The sequence below is a fragment of the Hordeum vulgare genome, chromosome 5H, assembly GCF_904849725.1.
Source record: "Hordeum vulgare subsp. vulgare chromosome 5H, MorexV3_pseudomolecules_assembly, whole genome shotgun sequence".
Lineage (NCBI taxonomy): Eukaryota > Viridiplantae > Streptophyta > Magnoliopsida > Poales > Poaceae > Hordeum > Hordeum vulgare.
Window position 1 is genome coordinate 500,930,323 of NC_058522.1, and position 11,011 is coordinate 500,941,333.

The following is an 11,011-nucleotide window of genomic DNA, read 5'->3' on the forward strand; positions in this document are numbered from 1 at the left end:
TCTCTCTCGAAGTATCAGCGTTTCGAACGAGAACTCATCTCTTACAAAGGGATTTAATTTTTTTCAACTTATTTGAACTCCATAATTTTTGTGTGTGCAAAATGCACCATTCAAGGGCACATCACAAAATTTCAACAATTTCTGACTTCATTTGGTATTCTTCGTGCATTTACTTATTTTTTTTTGAGCTAGTTGACCCTGAAATTGAAAAGCACTACAAATGAACTCTGAAAATGTTGAAAGTTGGCATGCTATCATTATTTCACCCACATAGCATGTGTTAAAAAGTTGAGAAGGCTACGACAAAAACTGGATGCACATCGTGTGCAAAACGGACAATCTCTCTCGATGTATCAGCGTTTCGAACGAAAACTCATCTCTTACAAAGGGACTTTAATTTTTTGAACTTATTTGAACTCCATACTTTTTGTGTGTGCAAAATGCACCATTCAAAGGCACATCACAAAATTTCAACAATTTCTGACTTCATTTGGTATTCTTCGTGCATTTACTTTTTTTTGAGCTAGTTGACCCTGAAATTGAAAAGCACTACAAATGAGCTCTGAGAATGTTGAAAGTTGGCATGCTATCATCATTTCACCCACATAGCATGTGTTAAAAAGTTGAGAGGGCTACGACAAAAACTGGATGCACTTCGTGTACAAAACGGACAATCTCTCTCGAAATATCAGCGTTTCGAACGAGAACTCATCTCTTACAAAGGGACTTAATTTTTTTGAACTTATTTGAACTCCATAATTTTTGTGTGTGCAAAATGCAACATTCAAAGGCACATCAGAAAATTTCAACAATTTCTGACTTCATTTGGTATTCTTCGTGCATTTACTTTTTTTTTGAGGTAGTTGACCCTGAAATTGAAAAGCACTACAAATGAACTCTGAAAATGTTGAAAGTTGGCATGCTATCATCATTTCACCCACATAGCGTGTGTTAAAAAGTTGAAAGGGCTACGACAAAAACTGGATGCACTTCGTGTACAAAACGGACAATCTCTCTCGAAGTATCAGCGTTTCGAACGAAAACTCATCTCTTACAAAGGGATTTCGTTTTTTTGAACTTATTTAAACTCCATACTTTTTGTGTGTTCAAAATGCACCATTCAAAGGCACATCACAAAATTTCAACAATTTCTGACTTCATTTGGTATTCTTCGTGCATTTACTATTTTTTTTTTGAGCTAGTTGATCCTGAAATTGAAAAGCACTACAAATGAACTCTGAAAATGTTGAAAGTTGGCATGCTATCATCATTTCACCCACATAGCATGTGTTAAAAAGTTGAGAGGGCTACGACAAAAACTGGATGCACTTCGTGTACAAAACGGACAATCTCTCTCGAATTATCACCGTTTCGGACGAGAAGTCATCTCTTACAAGGGGATTTCATTTTTTGAACTTATTTGAACTCCATACTTTTTGTGTGTGCAAAATGCACCATTCAAAGGCTCATCACAAAATTTCAACAATTTCTGACTTCATTTGGTATTCTTCGTGCATTTACTAATTTTTTTGAGCTAGTTGACCCTGAAATTGAAAAGAACTACAAATGAACTCTGAAAATGTTGAAAGTTGGCATGCTATCATCATTTCACCCACATAGCATGTGTTACAAAGTTGAGAGGGCTACGACAAAAACTGGATGCACTTCGTGTACAAAACGGACAATCTCTCTCAAAGTATCAGCGTTTTGAACGAGAACTCATCTCTTACAAAGGGATTTCAATTTTTTTGAACTTATTTAAACTCCATACTTTTTGTGTGTGCAAAATGCACCATTCGAAGGCATATCACAAAATTTCAACAATTTCTGACTTCATTTGGTATTCTTCGTGCATTTACTTTTTTTTTGAGCTAGTTGACCCTGAAATTGAAAAGCACTACAAATAAACTCTCAAAATGTTGAAAGTTGGCCTGCTATCATAATTTCACCCACATAGAATGTGTTAAAAAGTTGAGAGGGCTACGACAAAAACTGGATGCACTTCGTGTACAAAACGGACAATCTCTCTCGAAATATCAGCGTTTCGAACGAGAACTCATCTCTTACAAAGGGATTTAATTTTTTTCAACTTATTTGAACTCCATAATTTTTGTGTGTGCAAAATGCACCATTCAAGGGCACATCACAAAATTTCAACAATTTCTGACTTCATTTGGTATTCTTCGTGCATTTACTTATTTTTTTTTTGAGCTAGTTGACCCTGAAATTGAAAAGCACTACAAATGAACTCTGAAAATGTTGAAAGTTGGCATGCTATCATTATTTCACCCACATAGCATGTGTTAAAAAGTTGAGAAGGCTACGACAAAAACTGGATGCACATCGTGTGCAAAACGGACAATCTCTCTCGATGTATCAGCGTTTCGAACGAAAACTCATCTCTTACAAAGGGACTTTAATTTTTTGAACTTATTTGAACTCCATACTTTTTGTGTGTGCAAAATGCACCATTCAAAGGCACATCACAAAATTTCAACAATTTCTGACTTCATTTGGTATTCTTCGTGCATTTACTTTTTTTTGAGCTAGTTGACCCTGAAATTGAAAAGCACTACAAATGAACTCTGAAAACGTTGAAAGTTGGCATGCTATCATCATTTCACCCACATAGCGTGTGTTAAAAAGTTGAGAGGGCTACGACAAAAACTGGATGCACTTCGTGTACAAAACGGACAATCTCTCTCGAAGTATCAGCGTTTCGAACGAAAACTCATCTCTTACAAAGGGATTTCGTTTTTTTGAACTTATTTAAACTCCATACTTTTTGTGTGTTCAAAATGCACCATTCAAAGGCACATCACAAAATTTCAACAATTTCTGACTTCATTTGGTATTCTTCGTGCATTTACTATTTTTTTTGAGCTAGTTGTCCCTGAAATTGAAAAGCACTACAAATGAACTCTGAAAATGTTGAAAGTTGGCATGCTATCATCATTTCACCCACATAGCGTGTGTTAAAAAGTTGAGAGGGCTACGACAAAAACTGGATGCACTTCGTGTACAAAACGGACAATCTCTCTCGAATTATCAGCGTTTCGGACGCGAAGTCATCTCTTACAAAGGGATTTCATTTTTTGAACTTATTTGAACTCGATACTTTTTGTGTGTGCAAAATGCACCATTCAAAGGCTCATCACAAAATTTCAACAATTTCTGACTTCATTTGGTATTATTCGTGCATTTACTTTTTTTTGAGCTAGTTGACCCTGAAATTGAAAAGCACTACAAATGAACTCTAAAAATGTTGAAAGTTGGCATGCTATCATCATTTCACCCACATAGCATGTGTTAAAAAGTTGAGAGGGCTACGACAAAAACTGGATACACTTCGTGTACAAAACGGACAATCTCTCTCGAAGTATCAGCGTTTCGAACGAGAACTCATCTCTTACAAAGGGATTTCATTTTTTGAACTTATTTGAACTCCATACTTTTTGTGTGTTCAAAATGCACCATTCAAAGGCACATCACAAAATTTCAAAAATTTCTGACTTCATTTGGTATTCTTCGTGCATTTACTTATTTTTTTTGAGCTAGTTGACCCTGAAATTGAAAAGCACTACAAATGAACTCTGAAAATGTTGAAAGTTGGCATGCTATCATCATTTCACCCACATAGCATGTGTTTAAAAGTTGAGAGGGCTACGACAAAAACTGGATGCACTTCGTGTACAATACTGACAATCTCTCTCGAAGTATCAGCGTTTCAAACGAGAACTCATCTCTTACAAAGGGATTTCAATTTTTTGAACTTATTTAAACTCCATGATTTTTGTGTGTGCAAAATGCACCATTCAAAGGCACATAACAAAATTTCAACAATTTCTGACTTCATTTGGTATTCTTCGTGCATGTACTTTTTTTTGAGCTAGTTGACCCTGAATTTGAAAAGCAGTACAAATGAACTCTGAAAATGTTGAAAGTTGGCATTCTATCATCATTTCACCCACATAGCATGTGTTAAAAAGTGGAGAGTGCTACGACAAAAACTGGATGCACTTCGTGTACAAAACGGAGAATCTCTCTCGAAGTATCAGCGTTTCGAACGAGAACTCATCTCTCACAAAGGGATTTAATTTTTTTGAACTTATTTAAACTCCATACTTTTTGTTTGTGCAAAATGCACCATTCAAAGGCACATCACAAAATTTCAACAATTTCTGACTTCATTTGGTATTCTTCGTGCATTTACTTTTTTTTTGAGCTAGTTGACCCTGAAATTGAAAAGCAGTACAAACGAACTCTGAAAATGTTGAAAGTTCGCATGCTATCATCATTTCACCCACATAGCATGTGTTAAAAAGTTGAGAGGGCTACGACAAAAACTGGATGCACTTCGTGTACAAAACGGACAATCTCTCTCGAAGTCTGAGCGTTTCGGACGAGAACTCATCTCTTACAAAGGGATTTAATTTTTTTGAACTTATTTGAACTCCATAATTATTGTGTGTGCAAAATTCACCATTCAAAGGCACATCACAAAATTTCAACAATTTCTGACTTCATTTGGTATTCTTCATGCATTTACTAATTTTTTTTGAGCTAGTTGACCCTGAAATTGAAAAGCTTTACAAATGAACTCTGAAAATGTTGAAAGTTGCCATGCTATCATCATTTCACCCACATAGCATGTGTTAAAAAGTTGAGAGGGCTACGACAAAAACTGGATGCACTTCGTGTACAAAACGGACAATCTCTCTCGAAGTATCAGCGTTTCGAACGAGAACTCATCTCTTACAAAGGGATTTAATTTTTTTGAACTTATGTAAACTCCATACTTTTTGTGTGTGCAAAATGCACCATTCAAAGGCACATCACAAAATTTCAACAATTTCTGACTTCATTTGGTATTCTTAGTGCATTTACTTTTTTTTTGAGCTAGTTGACCCTGAAATTGAAAAGCAGTACAAATGAACTCTGAAAATGTTGAAAGTTGGCACGCTATCATCATTTCACCCACATAGCATGTGTTAAAAAGTTGAGAGGGCTACGACAAAAACTGGATGCACTTCGTGTACAAAACGGACAATCTCTCTCGAAGTATTAGCATTTCGAACGAGAACTCATCTCTTACAAAGGGATTTCATTTTTTTTACCTTATTTGAACTCCATTCTTTTTGTGTGTTCAAAATGCACCATTCAAGGGCACATCAGAAAATTTCAACAATTTCTGACTTCATTTGGTATTCTTCGTGCATTTACTAATTTTTTTTTGAGCTAGTTGACCCTGAAATTTAAAAGCACTACAAATGAACTCTGAAAATGTTGAAAGTTGGCATGCTATCATCATTTCACCCACATAGCATGTGTTAAAAAGTTGAGAGGGCTACGACAAAAACTGGATGCACTTCGTCTACAAAACGGACAATCTCTCTCGAAGTCTGAGCGTTTCGGACGAGAACTCATCTCTTACGAAGGGATTTAATTTTTTTTGAACTTATTTGAACTCCATACTTTTTGTGTGTTCAAAATGCACCATTCAAAAGCACATCACAAAATTTCAAAAATTTCTGACTTCATTTGGTCTTCTTCGTGCATTTACTTATTTTTTTTGAGCTAGTTGACCCTGAAATTGAAAAGCACTACAAATGAACTCTGAAAATGTTGAAAGTTGGCATGCTATCATCATTTCACCCACATAGAATGTGTTAATAAGTTGAGAGGGCTACGACAAAAATTGGATGCACGTCATCTACAATACGGACAATCTCTCTTGAAGTATCAGCGTTTCGAACGAGAACTCATCTCTTACAAAGGGATTTCAATTTTTTTGAACTTATTTGAACTCCATACTTTTTGTGTGTGCAAAATGCACCATTCAAAGGCAAATCACAAAATTTCAACAATTTCTGACTTCATTTGGTATTCTTCGTGCATTTACTTTTTTTTGAGCTAGTTGACCCTGAAATTGAAAAGCACTACAAATGAACTCTGAAAATGTTGAAAGTTGGCATGCTATCATCATTTCACCCACATAGCATGTCTTAAAAAGTGGAGAGGGCAACGACAAAAACTGGATGCACTTCGTGTACAAAACGGACAATCTCTCTCGAAGTCTGAGCGTTTCAAACGATAACTCATCTCTTACAAAGGGATTTAATTTTTTTGAACTTATTTGAACTCCATAATTATTGTGTGTGCAAAATTCACCATTCAAAGGCACATCACAAAATTTCAGCAATTTCTGACTTTATTTGGTATTATTCGTGCATTTACTTATTTTTTTTGAGCTAGTTGACCCTGAAATTGAAAAGCACTACAAATGAACTCTGAAAATGGTGAAAGTTGGCATGCTATCATTATTTCACCAACATAGCATGTTTTAAAAAGTTGAGAGGGCTACGACAAAAACTGGATGCACTTCGTGTATAAAACGGACAATCTCTCTCGAAGTATCAGCGTTTCGAACGAGAACTCATCTCTTACAAAGGGATTTCAATTTTTTTGACTTATTTGAACTCCATACTTTTTGTGTGTTCAAAATGCACCATTCAAAGGCACATCACAAAATTTCAACAATTTCTGACTTCATCTGGTATTATTCGTGCATTTACTTTTTTTTTGAGCTAGTTGACCCTGAAATTGAAAAGCAGTACAAATGAACTCTGAAAATGTTGAAAGTTGGCACGCTATCATCATTTCACCCACATAGCATGTGTTAAAAAGTTGAGAGGGCTACAACAAAAAATGGATGCACTTCGTGTACAAAACGGACAATCTCTCTCGAAGTATCAGCGTTTCGAACGAGAACTCATCTCTTACAAAGGGATTTCAATTTTTTTGAACTTATTTGAACTCAATACTTTTTGTGTGTGCAAAATGCACTATTCAAAGGAACATCACAAAATTTCAACAATTTCTGACTTCATTTGGTATTCTTTGTGCATTTACTTTTTTTTTGAGCTAGTTGACCCTGAAATTGAAAAGCAGTACAAATGACCTCTGAAAATGTTGAAAGTTGGCACCCTATCATCATTTCACCCACATAGCATGTGTTAAAAAGTTGAGAGGGCTACAACAAAAACTGGATGCACTTCGTGTACAAAACGGACAATCTCTCTCGAAGTATCAGCGTTTCGAACGAGAACTCATCTCTTACAAAGGGACATAATTTTTTTGAACTTATTTGAACTCCATACTTTTTGTGTGTGCAAAATGCATCATTCAAAGGCACATCACAAAATTTCAACAATTTCTGACTTCATTTGGTATTCTTCGTGCATTTATTAATTTTTTTTGAGCTAGTTGACCCTGAAATTGAAAAGCATTACAAATGAACTCTGAGAATGATGAAAGTTGGCATGCTATCATCATTTCACCCACATAGCATGTGTTAAAAAGTTGAGAGGGCTACGACAAAAACTGGATGCACTTCGTGTACAAAACGGACAATCTCTCTCTCGAAATATCAGTGTTTCGAACGAGAACTCATCTCTTACAAAGGGATTTCATTTTCTTGAACTTATTTAAACTCCATACTTTTTGTGTGTTCAAAATGCACCATTCAAAGGCACATCACAAAATTTGAACAATTTCTGACTTCATTTGGTATTCTTCATGCATTTACTAATTTTTTTTGAGCTAGTTGACCCTGAAATTGAAAAGCACTACAAATGAACTCTGAAAATGTTGAAAGTTGGCATGCTATCATCATTTCACCCACATAGAATGTGTTAAAAAGTTGAGAGGGCTACAACAAAAACTGGATGCACTTCGTGTACAAAACGAACAATCTCTCTCGAAGTATCAGCGTTTCGAACGAGAACTCATCTCTTACAAAGGGATTTCATTTTTTTGATCTTATTTAAACTCCATACTTTTTGTGTGTTCAAAATGCACCATTCAAAGGCACATCACAAAATTTCAACAATTTCTGACTTCATCTGGTATTCTTCGTGCATTTACTAAATTTTTTTGAGCTAGTTGAACCTGAAATTGAAAAGCACTACAAATGAACTCTAAAAATGTTGAAAGTTGGCATGCTATCATCATTTCGCCCACAAAGCATGTGTTAAAAAGTTGAGAGGGCTACGGCAAAAACTGGGTGCACTTCGTGTACAAAACGGACAATCTCTCTCGAAGTATCAGCGTTTCGAACGAGAACTCATCTCTTACAAAGGGATTTCATTTTTTGAACTTATTTGAACTCCATACTTTTTGTGTTTGCAAAATGCACCATTCAAAGTCACATCACAAAATTTCAACAATTTCTGACTTCATTTGGTATTATTCGTGCATTTACTTTTTTTTTGAGCTAGTTGACCCTGAAATCGAAAACCACTATAAATGAACTCTAAAAATGTTGAAAGTTGGCATGATATCATCATTTCACCCACATAGCATGTGTTAAAAAGTTGAGAGGGCTACGACAAAAACTGGATGCACTTCGTCTACAAAACGGACAATATCTCTCGAAGTATCACCGTTTCGAACGAGAACTCATCTCTTACGAAGGGATTTCATTTTTTTGAACTTATATGAACTCCATACTTTTTGTGTGTTCAAAATGCACTATTCAAAAGCACATCACAAAATATAAAAAAATTCTGACTTAATTTGGTCTTCTTCGTGCATTTACTTATTTTTTTTGAGCTAGTTGACCCTGAAGTTGAAAAGCACTACAAATGAACTCTGAAAATGTTGAAAGTTGGCATGCTATCATCATTTCACCCACATAGCATGTGTTAAAAAGTTGAGAGGGCTACGACAAAAACTGGATGCACTTCGTGTACAATACGGACAATCTCTCTTGAAGTATCAGCGTTTCGAACGAGAACTCATCTCTTACAAAGGGATTTCAATTTTTTTGAACTTATTTAAACTCCATACTTTTTGTGTGTGCAAAATGCACCATTCAAAGGCACATCACAAAATTTCAACAATTTCTGACTTCATTTGGTATTCTTCGTGCATTTACTTTTTTTTGAGCTAGTTGCCCTGAAATTGAAAAGCAGTACAAATGAACTCTGAAAATGTTGAAAGTTGGCATGGTATCATCATTTCACCCACATAGCATGTGTTAAAAAGTGGAGAGGGCTACGACAAAAACTGGATGCACTTCGTGTACAAAACGGACAATCTCTCTCGAAGTCTGAGCGTTTCAGACGACAACTCATCTCTTACAAAGGGATTTAATTTTTTTGAACTTATTTGAACTCCATAATTATTGTGTGTGCAAAATTCACCATTCAAAGGCACATCACAAAATTTCAACAATTTCTGACTTTATTTGGTATTATTCGTGCATTTACTTATTTTTTTTGAGCTAGTTGACCCTGAAATTGAAAAGGACTACAAATGAACTCTGAAAATGTTGAAAGTTGGCATGCTATCATCATTTCACCCACATAGCATGTGTTAAAAAGTGGAGAGGGCTACGACAAAAACTGGATGCACTTCGTGTACAAAACGGACAATCTCTCTCGAAGTGTGAGCGTTTCAGACGACAACTCATCTCTTACAAAGGGATTTAATTTTTTTGAACTTATTTGAACTCCATAATTATTGTGTGTGCAAAATTCACCATTCAAAGGCACATCACAAAATTTCAACAATTTCTGACTTTATTTGGTATTATTCGTGCATTTACTTATTTTTTTTTGAGCTAGTTGACCCTGAAATTGAAAAGCACTACAAATGAACTCTGAAAATGTTGAAAGTTGGCATGCTATCATTATTTCACCCACATAGCATGTGTTAAAAAGTTGAGAGGGCTACGACAAAAACTGGATGCACTTCGTGTACAAAACGGACAATCTCTCTCGAAGTATCAGCGTTTCGAACGAGAACTCATCTCTTACAAAGGGATTTCAATTTTTTTGAACTTATTTGAACTCCATACTTTTTGTGTGTTCAAAATGCACCATTCAAAGGCACATCACAAAATTTCAACAATTTCTGACTTCATCTGGTATTATTCGTGCATTTACTTTTTTTTTGAGCTAGTTGACCCTGAAATTGAAAAGCAGTACAAATGAACTCTGAAAATGTTGAAAGTTGGCACGCTATCATCATTTCACCCACATAGCATGTGTTAAAAAGTTGAGAGGGCTACAACAAAAACTGGATGCACTTCGTGTACAAAACGGACAATCTCTCTCGAAGTATCAGCGTTTCGAACGAGAACTCATCTCTTACAAAGGGATTTCAATTTTTTTGAACTTATTTGAACTCCATACTTTTTGTGTGTGCAAAATGCACCATTCAAAGGAACATCACAAAATTTCAACAATTTCTGACTTCATTTGGTATTCTTCGTGCATTTACTTTTTTTTTGAGCTAGTTGACCCTGAAATTGAAAAGCAGTACAAATGACCTCTGAAAATGTTGAAAGTTGGCACGCTATCATCATTTCACCCACATAGCATGTGTTAAAAAGTTGAGAGGGCTACAACAAAAACTGGATGCACTTCGTGTACAAAACGGACAATCTCTCTCGAAGTATCAGCGTTTCGAACGAGAACTCATCTCTTACAAAGGGACATAATTTTTTTGAACTTATTTGAACTCCATACTTTTTTTGTGTGCAAAATGCATCATTCAAAGGCACATCACAAAATTTCAACAATTTCTGACTTCATTTGGTATTCTTCGTGCATTTATTAATTTTTTTTGAGCTAGTTGACCCTGAAATTGAAAAGCATTACAAATGAACTCTGAGAATGATGAAAGTTGGCATGCTATCATCATTTCACCCACATAGCATGTGTTAAAAAGTTGAGAGGGCTACGACAAAAACTGGATGCACTTCGTGTACAAAACGGACAATCTCTCTCGAAATATCAGTGTTTCGAACGAGAACTCATCTCTTACAAAGGGATTTCATTTTCTTGAACTTATTTAAACTCCATACTTTTTGTGTGTTCAAAATGCACCATTCAAAGGCACATCACAAAATTTGAACAATTTCTGACTTCACTTGGTATTCTTCATGCATTTACTAATTTTTTTTGAGCTAGTTGACCCTGAAATTGAAAAGCACTACAAATGA